Here is a 15,733-nt window from a genome sequence, read left to right as displayed (position 1 = left end):
GCCCTAGGGATATGATCTTTGTGAGATCAGCCACTTTGTTATAGCCTGATTCCTGGGGAAGAAGGGCTGTCCTCTTCAGTAAACTGAGGAAGAATGCATGTGTGAATGGCAGCTTTATACCTGTGGTGAACAGGAAAGCTAAAGCTACCCATAGATGAACACAAAGACTGAATGTGTGGAGGGCTATTTCTGCCCAACTGATCAGTCCAGAAGGCAAATGCAAAATTAATGAAGCTTTGTACAGGGAGATAGAGGCAAGAAAGGTTTCTGCAGGAGAAGGCCTCACTTTATTTGGCCCCCTGCTGAAATGCACGCCAACCCAAATGCTACTGACTTTTCAGTGCCCAGCTTTGAGACAGATTGGGCCGTATCAGCTTAATAGGTAGGAAAAATGGTACAAAGGCCTCCAGATGTCTTCAGAAAACGTGGGTGAAATAAGTGCACAATAATTCTCTTTGCTTTCTGTGTTTCTATGTACATCATGTCATCAAAACGATTTGCAGACTTTTTCCAACTGAAGACAGTTGTGTTAGCAACACCAGCATGCAACAAAAATACATGGAAAATGGAAAAGGAGAGGGGGGGGGGAAGAAAACATTCTGCTCCTGTCTGATTTTCACATCTTCACAAATCAGTCAAAGCTTTTTTCTTCAACCAAAATCTCACTTCCACTTGTTTACGACAATTCATCCCCCTGTGCTATTCGTTTTCCTTGCAGATTGCCTCCAGGGTTCAGGGTCTGCCTATTTTTTATCTCCATCTCTCCAGGAGGCACCATAGGGTTTGAAGACCCGTTGTCTTAATCAACACAAAAGGGCTGGTTTATGTCAGAAGGGGCTGCGAGTCACAGCAAGACTTTGATGAGCCCAATAGACTTCCTTAGTGGTTGGCACCAGAGTACTGGAGATTTAGGAGGTGTAGGGCTGAAATGAAATACTGAATCAGATGATAGGATGGGAAAGATGTTTTGCTGGGGAGACAATTGATAAAGCTGAGGATATTGCATTTTTATTTGAAATGGAGCCTACTTAATTGAGGCACAAAATGGAGCTTCTCAGGAAACTGCTCAATTGTACACAGAAAGAGAAATACAGAATAGGACCATAATCAAAATGAGCTAGAGGGGAGAGAGGGTTGCTCAGACAATGCACCCAATGCAGTGGAATGGAGGAAGCGCATGCGGACAACCCCAATAACCTGCTCAGTAAAGCATCCCTTCACCGGGCACCAGCATAAAGCAGAGAAGCCAAGAGTTAAGTTTGTTCATATCTCCCAGCAAATGCTGTTCCTACAATTTCTCTCTTTTTTTTTGGCCAGAGTTCTGTATTTTTTAACTGTTCTCGACTCGCTCTCAGAGCGATTATTGCAAAGTGCAGCTGAGGACATTTTCCCTTCTGCTCAGATGCAATTCGTTTCTATTCAGTTTGGTAGCAGCTCCTTGGACCACCTTACAGCATCTCCTTTCTTTGGTTTCTAATCTGCACGTACCAAGCTATAGGGAGAGCTGCCAAGACACTTGGAAAGTCAGTGGGAGAAGTGAAAGGGAGAAAGAGGATCTGAGCTGATGCTACGGAGGCTGAGGAATGGGACACTCACCTGGCTCACAGGAGAAAGAGAGAAGTGGGATAGCAAGGAAGGAGCTAATCATTCGAACCTGGGGAGGTCTGCAGAATTATCTGCTGTCAAATACAGCCCCAGAGCATGTCAAGCTGCATCTTTACCAGCATCCATCTTTTCATCACAGCTTTTTTTTCCAGTCATCCTTATTCTCCAAATGTTAAATGTGGGAAAAAATGGTCAGACCCAGACCTTTACAATAAGTGCGTGTTTGGTTTGATTCATTTCATCTCCATAGCAAATATGTTTCATATCTTTCCAACCAGCTCTTTTTATTTAGGATTAACAAGCAGAAGTTTCACTCGAGCAGCTGTGGTTACAGCCCATGAATGTTTAAATTGAGGATAATTTCTGTTTCTGTTCATATCAAAACATCTACTCTATAAAATGGCTTAAGTCAATTCTACATTTTGACTGTTTGTGAGCAGAAATACTTCTGGCTTATGGGCACTGCGGACAGATTTATTCCTCGCTTTGTTTTCTTTAATAAGGCTGAAACTTTAGCAAGATTTAAATACTGAGATTTACAGGATTCAGATTTCAGATAAATTGTGCCTGGTCAAGCACAAAAGAGAAAATACGTCAATTAAATTGACTGCTGCCTTCTAACTACTATTCTACCAACAATAATGAGTTGCAATCTAAAACACAGTTCAACTGGAGCCATAAATATTCATAGATAAAAGTCCTCATTTTCCCTTAAACTGTTCAGGGCTACTAGAAAATATAATGTTTCAAAAGTCAAGCACCGAGGCCTCATCATAACCAGATGTACCCAGAAAATCTGTGATGCAGAAAAGTGGATTTCATCTCAAATAAATCACAAACTGTGGTGGGAGCAATGCTACATACTGAGTTAATGCATGAAATTTGCATAGATACATAGAAAGTAAATCTGAGACAGGCAAATCTGGGATTACACAGCCAGGATTAGGTGAAGATACTGAGGTATCACAGACAGATGTTCTAGCCCCATCACAGGGATTGTGAGTGGTCATGTATGGCTGTATCTCACTTTTTGCAGCTCACCTGAGGGACAGCACTGCTGTAAGCAGAGATCAGCTTCTTTTTAAGCATTCTTCTGAAAGAGCAGCTCACTTTCCAGGTGAAGAAGTTGCCTTTTCTAACATCTCCAACAGCTTCTAATTGTGGTTTCCCATCCAAGAGCTGACTCTGTTGGACCTCGCTTAGTTTCACAAGAGTCACAACCCCTTTTATTTATAAGGGACTGTAACAGAGAACATACCAGCCAGGGAAAGCAGAGAAAATGCACCAGAGATTTCTTATAAGCAAAAAAAAGAATTGGAAAGTTAATGTTTTTTGCAGAAAAAGGGATCAAGCTGAAACGGCCAGGTTTTCACCCCAAAAAAAACTCCTCTGCCACTGGAAACCATGAGCTGTTAGTGCCTGTGTTGAACACCTGTGGCCAAGGGCACAAGCTCACATTCCCTGTGGCATCCTGGAGCCATCCCTGCTTGCTCACTTAGTGTTGCCTGATGGTTGGAGGTGTAGTGCCAAGCAGGAGTGCCAACCCTGTCTGGGTGCAGCCCAAGTGATGGAAAAATAACTAGGAAAGGCCAAACCTAACTCTGCATCTCAGTGCTGTCAAACTTCAAGAGGTGTTGCGGGATCCTGGTGCATGAATCCCATGTTTTCCCTACACTGCTCCCATCCCCTTGGCTGGCAGCTCCCCATCCCTTTTAAACCACACCAGGAGTTTGTAGTTTAACACTCCCTGGAAGCAGGTAGGGGACCAGATCATTTTGGTCCAATGGTCCCATCCTTGGATGCAGACACTGAGGCACATCAAACTATTTGCTGTATGGGGAGGGGGGGAAAGAAAGAAAGGGTGTCTTGTAAACCCTATGACAAATGGGAACTCAAAGGTAATTCAGTTACTCTGCACAATGATGTTACCAAAAAGGATGAAGAACTTAAGTAGATAATTGTTTGTCCTTTGTTTCCATTGTTGATTCAAAACTAATACAATTATTTGTGCAGGTGATGTCTCAGTCCTGATTCACGTGGGGGAACAGTACCTCTTGTGTGTGCCCATGAACTGTTAATTCAACATGACAGGTTTGACCTGAGAATACTAACAAGGTTGTCATCTCAGTTGTCTGTTGGCACAAAGCTGGACTGATACATTCTGTCTCAGGAATTGAGGTAATCTGGTGGAAGCAGAGATCTCTTGGGTGACAACTGTGTACAAGGGGGATTTCTTTCCACTTTCCTTTTCATTAAATAAAATAATTTTCCCTATAACTGAAAGTTTTGGTCCTTTTTTTCCTTTGGTTTCACCACCTAAGTTTTTCCTATATTAAAGCTCCATTAAGGGAAGACATATAAGCAGGGAAGTCATCTGCAGGGTGGACTTTGGAGTACAGACAGCATGGCTGTGGGTGGGTTGCTCACTCCTCTGTCTCCTACTGCCAGCAGAAGAGAATTGTTTCCTTTCTCCTTTAATTATCCCTGAAACTCAAATGGCAAAATCCTCACTCACACAATTTTCCTTTCTTAAATACATATTCCTTTAAATGAAGGAAAAGAGGCGAGGAAGAGAGAATCCTCTTTACTTGCAGCCTTCTGTCTTGAAAGCTTTGCTTGGTGATGCTGCTCACCAGTAGAGATGAGCATACACTTGCTTCTGGAGTAGTGAGGAGAGGAAAAAAGCTCTGTGTGCACACAGAGCTACAGCTGTTGCTTCATGATCTTCCCTGCTGGAAACAGCTTCGGTTATTACATCAGAGTTCCCCTTTCCCCTCATTGGCCCTAGCTGAAGTCATTATTGTGTCACTGGATGAAATGGATGAAAAGCAAAGAATGTACCTGCACACCGTGGGTATTCGTTACAGTTTCTCCTTCCTAGCTGATTACTGCCCCTCACAGACCAATATTGTGGTACCTGGGACATTCTGAAGATGGACAGCTCATCCCCATCATCTCACCCCACCTGCACAGACCTGCAAAGCTGTTGTTAAAGCACCAGCGCATCTCAGAAGCTGCTCGAGCCTAAATGGCAGGGCGTGAATCACAAGAGGTTCCCGACACCATCCAAAGGAAATGATTCCCAAACACAGATCAGACACAAAATATCCGCTAGGAACCAGAGCCGTGGGATGCCTCTTTGCACAAACTCCTCCACTCCTGCTGACAGCAGATGCTGAAATAAACTTGCTCAGATGTCACATTGGAGCCTGGAGACAGGCCGGTGGGAAGGGAGGAGGGCTGGGGGTGGATGAGGGGGAAGGATGTTTTCCTCTTTGCAAACATCCATTTTCAGCACTGACAAGTCTGACAGGTGGAAAGCAGTTAATGAAAACCCTACCCACTGATGCTCGCTTCCATGGAGAAGTTCCTCAGCTCTCCCCACTCCCTTGTAATAACTTCTGGCTGGTCGCAGGGCAAGTGAGATAATGCAGCCTTGAGCCCCCGGTTTCACAGCCCCCTTGCTTAAACAGGGATTGTGCTGAGGTTTTTGTCATTGTCAGCTAATGGGGTAACATGACCACAGTGCCTCCATTTGCACACTTTGTGGGATGACACAGCAACCCCTCTGCTGCCCACACTGCTCGGAGCAACACTGCAGAAAGGTTGATTGCTCCCATTTTCCCAGGAGATGCTAACAAAGTGTCTCTGAAAGACATAAGCTATTTCAGCGTGACGCTTGGCAAAGCAAGGACAAGGACAAGCCTATTAAGATGGGTCAATTGGCTTCGAAATTTAATATTCGAGAAAATTTAATATCCACATATTAGAAAGGATCTAAGTGGAAATGTCCATGTCAGAAAGTCAGGTCCTGTCAATTCATTATCAGACAGGCCTGACACAAGAGCAGAAGATGGGTTCTTCCCCTCCGAGGGTCACGTTTGAATTGAAACGCATGTATTCTTGGGAATCCACAACAAAGATCCTAAAGAGCTCATAACAGAAAGGGCAAGATGGGGAAACAATGGTGTTATTGAGCTGCGTGTACAAAACCCCCATGCAAAACAAATGTGCACTAAATTACTGCTGCGGCTTCTATGAATCACAGGCACCTTCATGCTTTCAAATGGCCTTGGGTGGTATGGTTTAGGGTGAGGTGTCCCTGCCCATGGCAGGGGGGTTGGAACTGGATGATCTTAAGGTCCTTTCCAACCTGAACTATTCTATGATTCTATGAGCTTTGCTCTGCTAGAATCCAAGCAAGTTTCCCCCTGTCCCCTGAAGTCAGTAAAGGTAAAGAGCTGCCAGCGCTTCGTAGGATGAAGTTTTCCTGAGAGACAAAAGCATTTCCAGAAACACAATTTGGTTTTTGTCACTTGCACGTCAGACAAAAGCCCTGTGAGATGTGGACCCTGCAGACCCAAGGGGAAGCAGTCCGGGTTTAGTGCTCCATGTACAGATGGGACACATATCATCGCTGGCTCTCTGGTTGTGGTGCATTTCCAAGCTGCTCCCAAGACAGGCTGCACACTGAAATACAACAACGGTTCACTCCTTTCCCTTTGAGTCTTCTCACAGACAAGGTGGAGCTTGATAACAAACAGGAGGGTAACATCAGCAAACATAGAATCATGGAATGGGGTGGAAGGGACCCTAAAGGTCACCTAATCCCAACCCCCCCGCCATGGGCAGGGACATGGTCAACTGGCCACAGTAGTGCCAAAGGGTTTGGTTTCTCAGTGCAGTTTATAAGATGGCTAAAAAAGCAATCATAGAATCATAGACCTCAGTACCTAAAATGATGGACTCAAATCCTTTGCTGTCAGGAGAAATCAAGTCACCATTTTAATTGCTATTAATGTTAGGACAGGAAGGATGATAGCACTTACGGCTGTGACAGCAGCCACAGCACTGTGAGTTGCTTCTCCTTAGGGAAGTGTTCATATCAGCTGTGGAGACCCTGCTAATCCCAACCACAGGAAGAAGTCACCAGCTTCAGCAAAGCAATATCAACTCAAGCAAAGGAAGCCCTTTCTCTCCCTCCAACGGCCTTGTCAGAAGCTCTATTTTATTTAGTGTTTGATCAGGGATCCCCACCTCTAAGGATGCCGTTCGCATGTGAATCCATGAGAGACCTCCTGTTGTGAGGCATTTCCCCCTTAATGAGAGCCACTTCCTGCAAGGAGCCACCGTGGTGACCAGTCAACATCCATCATCAGACACAGCTCCATAGCGGTTATAACCCAACTCGCTGCAGTGCAAAGCTCAGCATCGCAACCTGCATTCATCACTGGTCACCACACGTGGGGCAAATCACGCAGCACGATCCCCTAATCCCAGTTTACTCATTCCTTCCCTAAAAAACAGGATCTGCAGAGTAATGACTGACAGAAGGTCTTATTCGCCAGTGTCTCTGAGTCTGCACTCATGAATTTTCACCCTGATTCCTTCCTCATAGGACCTTCAGAAAGCCAAGCTGATTTTATTGAATGTGACAGGAGATAACAGTGCCTTGTAATAATTGTGCTTTTTTTCCATCAGGAAAGCTATGTAACATAGCAACCTCCAGCTCTTTGATGAGCAAAGGGATACCTTCCTATGTCACAAGCTATAATGTAAGCAGCTAGAGCTCTGCTTAACCTCATTACACCCCATGTAGAGAGGATGACCCAGGAGGTTAGCTCTGACATCCAACGCATCTTATGAGTCCCCTTATGGACAAGAAAGAAGAAATTAGGATAGGAGAAGAAGCACACTGAAATGCACCTCCCTTCCGAGGGACATCTTGCTAACATGGAGAATGAACAGAACGGCTTGCTCTGCCTGGTTGTCCTGATTTATCCTTGGAACAGGCAGTTAATTATTGGATAATGCCAACAAAGGAATCTCCTCCTATGGCCAAGAAAAAGCCTGCCTTCGTTTGTGAGACTCAGAGGAATCAGTTGCTGAGAAGGTAGCCAAAGCCAAAGGTAGCCAAAGCCAAACTTCTGCCAACAATATCTGCCTCTCTGAGACGGACATCACTCACCATGTATCAAAAGGACAGGAGATGGAGCAGTTTGGAACATGGAAGGCTTGAGAACAGAGCTGTTGGATCCACATATGCTTGACTTGCGTGTCCAGTTGCATGTGTTGATCAGGCACTTGGCTGCACAGCAGCTCCCAGGAGTGTTTGCAGTGCATGCTATAAGCACAGAAAACAACGGCTGTACATATTGTTAGAAGAAACTCGGGCAGTTTGGTGAAGACCAGAGCAAGAGCAGGAAGCAACATTGCTCCCAAGCTCTGGTTTTTATACAAAACCACTGGTGTGGAGATATCAGTACCCTAAAAGAATGCTCTCATACCTCATTTCTCCCTTTCAGCCCCATCATTCTGCAGTGATTCTCAGTTTACGTTACTCCTAACATCTTTCCCCCAACAATAATGAATTTTCTTCTATTTTCATTACCCTTCAGTTTGCTGCACATACAAAACAGCACTCCTGGCAACTCATGTAGGGTGTGTGCTGCTGTCATTTGAAGGCAAGAAATGATTAAGGGGTCTACAGCCAGCCCTCACATCTACTCCTTGGCTTAGCACAGCCAAAAGGTGACAATGGAAGGATTACATCTGGAAAAGGGAACAGAATCACTTCCACAACCTATAGCATTAAGTTCCAAATGGACCATGGCTGATTCTAGGTGCGTTCATCCAGCAAAACATTTTCTGATGCTGCATGCGAAGGACACTGTGTGAAACTAATTCTACTACATTTAATTAGGTCTGTCATTTTTTCAGAGCTGCTACACGCATGTTTCCTTTCTTCCTGTTCAATTACTCTACGTTACTCTTTCAACTCCTTTTCTCATTTGCACTGTAGCTAGTCCCGTAGCTGGTTTTTTACTTAGGAAAGTGGAACTGAAGCAATTTGTATGGGATAAAAAAAAACCCTTCTGTGCTACAATATGCATTTCTAGCAGCACTCACCAGACACAGACTCTTTCTCCCTCCTTCGAAGCTCAGGGTAGCTAAAATCACCCCTGGCTGTACTGTACGAAGCAGGGCTGCAGCCTAGCTTAGCTCTATGCAATCCTGTCTCCTTGGCAGTGTTTTAGGAGGAGCCAGTGTCGGTGGCCTTCTATCAAAGCAAAAGAAGTACATCTATTCATCTTTGGCTAGAGAATATGTGCAATTAATTTTCAGCTAAATACCATTCACAGTGGAGCTGTGTTAATCTGACTGTTTGGACACTGGGACCTTGTTTGGATCAGCAGAAATTCATATTCCTGTGCTGGAGTGATTCTCAATACTCATTTTTCAGCTGCAACGTGTCTTTCACCAGGCAGAAAGTTCCCTTGGCAGGAGCAGCGATAGCATTAGCACAAATACACCACATTCACAGACTGATGCAGGAACTATTGGCAGCAGAAAGACCAGAGGAGGAACAATCCTATGAGCATTCACTAATTGAAGGGTTTGGATGAGCAAGCTCCATGAAGGTGGTTGATGAGATGATGTGTGCTATGTAATCAAGCACAATAATACATTACCTTCTACAATCATGAGCAAATACTGGTTAGCAAGCATAACCCAGTGTCTATTATTATACCCCTAGAAGCATCCCAACCTGCAACCATCACTGTTGGATGACATTGCCTCATGAGCCAATGACAAGAAAACCTGTGCAGCTTTGTTTTGCACCCACAGTGAAACAGCTCCGCTGTCTTCCCAGCTCTCACTCTTTGAAAACATAACTTTGATGGGACCAAACTCATTCCTCCCTTCTCTCAGTTTTGTTCGAATTTCCTGGAGATGTAGATATTGCCACAACAACCAGCTAGAGTGACGCTCAGTGAGCTCAGATGTAAATCCAGCATTCCAAAACATGAATTTACGTAGAAAAGAAACAGCATTTTGAGTTACTTTTGCTGGAATCTTAGGTTTGAGGTGCACAAATGTATTTGTTGGTGAAGAAGAAAAGTGAGAGAGGGTAGCAGTAGATGAAATAGCACTAATGCTCTCTTTTCTTTGCCAGTAAGAATTAAAGCTCCAGGGCAAAAGGTCTATTCTTCACCTGATTGTATTATGTGGCTTGGATTTAATTGTGAGCATCCTTTATCAGCTCTGTTCATTCTCTTCATCAGACTCCAGATGCACTAAGAACACACATTAGCCTCCCCCCACTATTTCAGCTGTCTCTGAAACGCTGAAGCATCAGTTTTCAGGGCAGCTCCTGGGATGCCAGAGGGCATCTTAAATGAAGCTGGACCAAACATCTAGCCAGTTAAAAAACTGCCACCTTATAGCCACGTTAAATCAACATGGATATGGTTGGAAGAAGAGCATTTCCTAACATCAGGGTGTAGTCCAGTGAGGATTTAAAAACACGAGGAAAGGATCTGTTACTGAAAAGCCAGTCTGGGGAAATGATCACCTATTTTATTTACCCAGTTTTGTAACAAATCTGCTTTTTCTCTGCTTATTTCTCAGCTCCGTTACGTACTTCCTTGATGCTTACACACAATCCAATCGGTTTGGGCTTCTCTCTGAAGTCCCCATCACAGGCTGGGATGAAATGATAGCGACAACATGATTTTGTAGCACCAAATTTCACGAGCTCCTTTTCCTGCACTGCTCCAAGCATATTAATTTAGAAGTGGAAGCCTCAAAATAGCACCATTGCCACAAGTTCATACTGAAAACTGAGGCCAAATACACAAGGAGTATTTATTTATGAGCTCCAGTAAGTGTTAGTAAGCACAGCCTAAACTTCAAATCCAGAATGTAAGGAGAGCATTTGTAATACATAAATACTCTTGGTCAGTGACACTGAATGTGGTATAAATGTACTGTAAGAGACCAGCTTGTCATTTTGGGTCAGAGCCAGCTGAATTCAAAGGATGATTTCTTATCATCTCTGATAGCCTTTGGGACCAGGCCCAATTTGCTTTAAATCAGGCATCTGGCACTTAAATAAACTAAAAGGTTTCTTCGTTTGTGGGTTTCCAGCCAGGCTAGCAGCAATATGTTCTGCAAAGAGAAAGCTCTCATGTAATACTCCTTCCTGGCTATAGTTTTGTCCCAAGATGACAAATGTTTTCACATAGATTCACATGATATAATTCTATTACAGATGCTCTGTGCATGTTTCATGATGGGTCTTTCCACTTCTTTAAACTCCTTCAGAAATCATATTTTCCATTAAGTGTATTGATTTATGTATGTCGAAATCCGTGCGTTTAAAGGAAAAGGATGAAATAATGTCAGTTATTTTTTGTTGCTTAAAAAAGGAAAAAGAAGCAGGATATAACAGAAAATGGCATCATTTGTAGCATGATAGAACAATTAACTGCTGCAGGAAGAGACAAGACCTGTTCCAAAGCAAGCTCGGGTAGATGGGAACAGATCATCCCATCATGAAATTAGCCCTTGTTTCGTTTGCAGAAGTGCCCTGTCAGGGATTTGTTTGTTCAGTTGAAACCTGGTTTCTGCTCAGCCCTTGGAAAACTGACCAAGCATTTGCACAACCTGATTGGCACAGATGACATCTTCATCTTGCCCATGCAAGAGAAGGTTGTCAGCTGTGCTCCAATATATACGGCCTTGCCTGACTTGATAATTAAAGACTCCTACACATTGAGAGGATCTTGACAAGACCCTCCTGACACTGCTCTTCCATCATGTCCTGCCAACTTCAGGGGGTGGTTATTTCAGTTCTACACATTGGGCATTCAAAGAGTTCCTCAGCTGCTGCTGTTTTATTGGGAACAAAACGGCACAGCTTTGGTACAGGATCAAGCCCATGACTGCCAAGAGGCTCTCGTCTTCATTTGTGTACCACTAATCTGCACTTACCCTTTTTCATGCTGGGATGATCACACACAGGAATAAATGCATGTATAAAACCCTTGGCACTCAAATACCTAAAGGATCTGGTTTTGGCCAAGAATATTGTGCAAGGAATTTCATTTGTTAAATTCTCTGGATCCTAATTAGAAAAGTCAATCCCTAATATATATCTTTGGTTTTCACAGTCTCTTCATTCCCAGTGAACCAAATACTTTCTGTCATGTCTCGCTGATAATGTGGCTGTGATAAAAACCTCTCTTAGTGTTATTAATCTCTTATGTGGAACCACGTGAGTAGAGCCTTACCAAAGCCTGTTTCAAGCACTTTGAAAGCAATTCTCTTGCTGCATCTGTCCCATAGGTCGGGCTTCAAATATGAGAGCAAAATGTCAAGTTATGTTAATATGCATAAGGCTGCTACTGAAAATTATATACACTAAGGTTAGCTATGTGATTACCAACTATCATTATATCAAAGGCACTCATAATTACTTCAGCTTTAATTACATTGATTAAGCAACACAGGCACAAAGCAAAAGGAGTTGAGTGTTCAAGGCCAGGTTGGATGGAGTCTTGGGTGGCATGGTTTAGTGTGAGGTGTCCCTGCCCATGGGGGAGGTTGGAACTGGATGATCTTAAGGTCCTTTCCAACCCTGACTAGTCTAAGAGTCTATGATTCCTGAGCTCAGTGAAAAACTCCTCCTTCATCTCAAGAAGATCCCTGAGAAGATGCAGGTTAACCCACAGTGCCCAGACAGTGTTAGGGCAATGGGCTGCCTTTTGCAGTGTCTATCATCCGTCAGGTTTGTCTTCTCTTGTTCTTGCCTCTACCAGATTTGTGGTGACAACCGCAGCAGGAGCTGCTGAACCTTTGAGCTTTCTGCCAGTCACTTGCTTCTTCCGATGTGAATTGGGTAGGGAAGAACTTGGAAATCAGCAATCACCTGCTGCAAGGATAAAACCATCTCATCTCAAGCAGCTGTGTGTGGGTAGTTAGAAGGAGTGGTTTCTTGGATGAGGATTCTTATTGTGCTCTAGAAAGGGGTACTGAATTGGGATTTATCTGTTGGGGTTTTTTGTTCTTCTTTTTCTTCAGCTTCTCTTTTCAACAATGACCGGATATAAGATGTATGGTGAGGGCAGAAGTTGGGACGGAGGTCAACCCAAAGCATTCTTTGGAAGGAAATGAAATCTCTCTGAGTTATATGTTTTTTCAGTGTCTTCTTTTGCTTGAGGATGTAAAGAGAAGAAATTGCTTTCTTCACCTTTTGGCTAAATGGCCAGGTCTCCTGGTGCTGCTGCTTCTTCACTGCTCCTGGACAGGGAACTTCTTCTGGTAGTGGGCTGTCTTCTGGGGTTTGTATTGGCTCTGCTCAGTGTAAAACTGGTGTCTGCCTTTGGGGTGGAAGCATTACATTTGCCTTTGGGAAGCAGGGCTATGAAATGTGTATTAGCCATGGGAATATGGTGTCTCCATCTTAGCACAGCTGGTTAATAAGAAAAGCTGGAAAGTTGTTGATGCTAAGGATGTCAACCTGCTGGTAGAAGCTATTCCTCACAAGGGTTATTCGGGTTATTCAGTTTATTCAGTTATTCAGTTTATTCAGTTATTCAGACACCAGCAAAGCCAGGGTGTCTTCGGTTTTCTGTTGCTTTAACTGGGCCAGTCCCTTGCCTACATTTAGTTTAAGTTGCCTTTAAGATCTAGAGGTCCAGGAGCATCAGATCAAAAGTTCTATTTTCGGCTCATCACTGTGACAGGAAGGGGAGGTTTTTTCCTTCGATGGTTTGAAGATGACATTTTCTGTCTCGAGTATCAGCATAACTTTTATTGAGTCTTCACAATAAAGGTTCTATTGTTTAGTCAGTGTTATTGTTTCCGGAACAAGAATGACTGTCAGTGCTGCTGCGGACTGGTATTTTCTCTGGATTGGAATTGAATGAGAAGTCTAAATTAACAGTCTGCTATAAAAATGAAGAGATGGCAGCAGCTGTCATAAATCTGTCTCTCTGCGGAAAGAAAAGGGGAGCTTGCCGCTGATTTGCAGATGGTAGATCTGGGGCTCAGACCAATGTACAGTATGCTACATGGAGTTACACTGAGGTCCAATGAATTAAACAGCTGTAACTGCATTGGTGAGAGGATGCAAACTCTCTATTTTATTCACTATTTCATAATAATAAAATACTTTATTATAATAATAAAATAACCAGCCAAATTATTTCCACCTTACTGTTTGTTCTGGCTCATGGTATGGCCTTAATTCTTAGGAGAAATAATACCATGGAAGATAGCAGTCTGCATGACTCTAGAAACGATTGGATCAGTTTCCCAGACATGGTGTATCATTTTGCATTGATTTCTCTCTTAGCAGAACCAATGGGAAATTCTCTCATTATAGGGGCATGTAATGGTGCCTCAAGTAATGACTTGCAATGACCTGTAAGATAGGGAGTAGAAAGTTGCCAGAATCTAAGGATCTTTGGCTGCGAGCACCCTGGGGAGGTGGGGGTTAATGCGGAGTCTGTCCCAGAGAGAGATGTGCTGTGGGGTCTGTGCACTGATGAGCAATGCACACTCTGTGTTCTAAATTCAGGGGGACGTGGGGTGGATGACAGGGGCAGAGGCAAGGCACTCAAATTTTCCACACAGAGTTGTCTCTCCACAGAAACTTTAGAGAGAAAAAGGGGAATATGGGATTGAAAGAGCTATTGACAGAGCTTGGGACCCAGAAGAGTCATGGGATGTGTCAGTGGTTTTTACCACAACATAACAGCTTCATCTTCCTCTCCTTGCCTGCAGTGTGAGTTTGTTGTGCCCACTGCTGAGGAAAGAAAAACACCCCAGACAGATAGAAATCCTGCTCTGCTGTTGTAGCCCATCTTAGAAAACATCACATCTGATGTGATAGCTGGGAGCAAAAGTGAGTCACTCTGCCACAGCAAGTGACTTTAATTCAAACTTCTTGCCAGGATCCCTGAAGGCGCTGTCTTCACACCTCTCATTTGATCTTTTTTGGGATGGCTGCATATGGCTACAGGGTCTTCCTTCCTCCCCATCCTTTGCTGGCATCCTCCATGCCCCCTACTCCCTCTACCCAACCCATTTTCATATAACAGCTGTGAAGGGTAAAGCTTACTGAGCTCACTGGCAGTGGTTTAGCTTGGTGGCATCCTGAGGATTCCTCTCTGACAGCCCTTCTTCCCTTCTTAAGGGTGGTCAAGAGAGGACAGGGTGGCAGAGAAACAAGCAGCCATCCATCTGATACCAGCAGGTGCCTGTATCAGCCCTGCAGGAATAGACAGCTTCTTTACATTGACAGGAGATGCTGGTGGAGAAAGAGAGCTTTTAAGTAAGGCCTTAGCAATTTTTGCAAGATAATGCATCCTGGTAGACAATAGCGAGTCGTGTCATGGTGCATCTGACATCACATTGCATTAGCCAAAGCTCAGCAGCAGGACAGTGTATTACACAGCATCCTGGTGTATTAACCTGAATCTGCACTCAGTGTATGTGCATCATATGGTAATGGTTTGCTGTCAGCAAAGGTTGTTGGGAAAAGGAAGGCTATTACTACAGACATAATGAAAACAGAGAGAGTGGGAATAATTACATTTCCTAGCTCTTGTTAGAGGCCTGCTGGAGCTCTGGGAGGAGAAGGCACAACCTAAACGGGGCAAGAAAGGAGCAATCAAGGGAATTCAGAATGTGGGATAAATGGAAGTGTTGTCACTGAAGTTGAGACCAGATGGACAACTCTTCTTTTTCAATTAGAAAGGATCTTACTTCTTCTACAGCTACATACCACCAAGTAAGTAACTACTCATGGAGATGCTCTTTGGAAGTAGGCTTATTTAGAAGCTGTCCCTGGTAACAGACAAGCATTTATCGGGTTTGTAGGAAGAACAAGGTGTTTCTTGGGTAAGATCTAAAGTTTCAGCCATGTTATTTCTGTCTTCAAGGGTTCTCATCAAAGGAATGAAACTCGATTTAGCACCGAATCACTGTCTATGTAATTCACCTGTAATTCAGCCATCATTGATTCAGAGAGACATCAAGAATAAGTGGACATGGAGTAAAAGCCAATGTGCAATTGATATTTTTCCATCAACGATAAAAAATTACAATACTGAAAACAGGACACGGCTGATTTTAAAGTGATCTCACTCTTGCAGAAGCAGTAAAAAGCTTTTTAAACGGTATCTCCTGCAGATATATCTTCAACATGTAGCTATTCAGAAAAACCGAGAGGAACACATTAAATAGATCAGGTTTTTAGGATGCCACCTGACAAGTGAATCTTGTGGTCAAGACACAAGACTGCAAGCTGGAAGAATATGCTTTAGTTCCTGCTTCT

The sequence above is a fragment of the Pezoporus flaviventris genome, unplaced genomic scaffold (assembly GCF_033815535.1).
Source record: "Pezoporus flaviventris isolate CSIRO_AGI_PZ_B2104156 unplaced genomic scaffold, CSIRO_AGI_Pfla_v1 ptg000213l, whole genome shotgun sequence".
Taxonomy (NCBI): domain Eukaryota; kingdom Metazoa; phylum Chordata; class Aves; order Psittaciformes; family Psittacidae; genus Pezoporus; species Pezoporus flaviventris.
Note: the sequence above shows the minus strand (reverse complement) of the source record.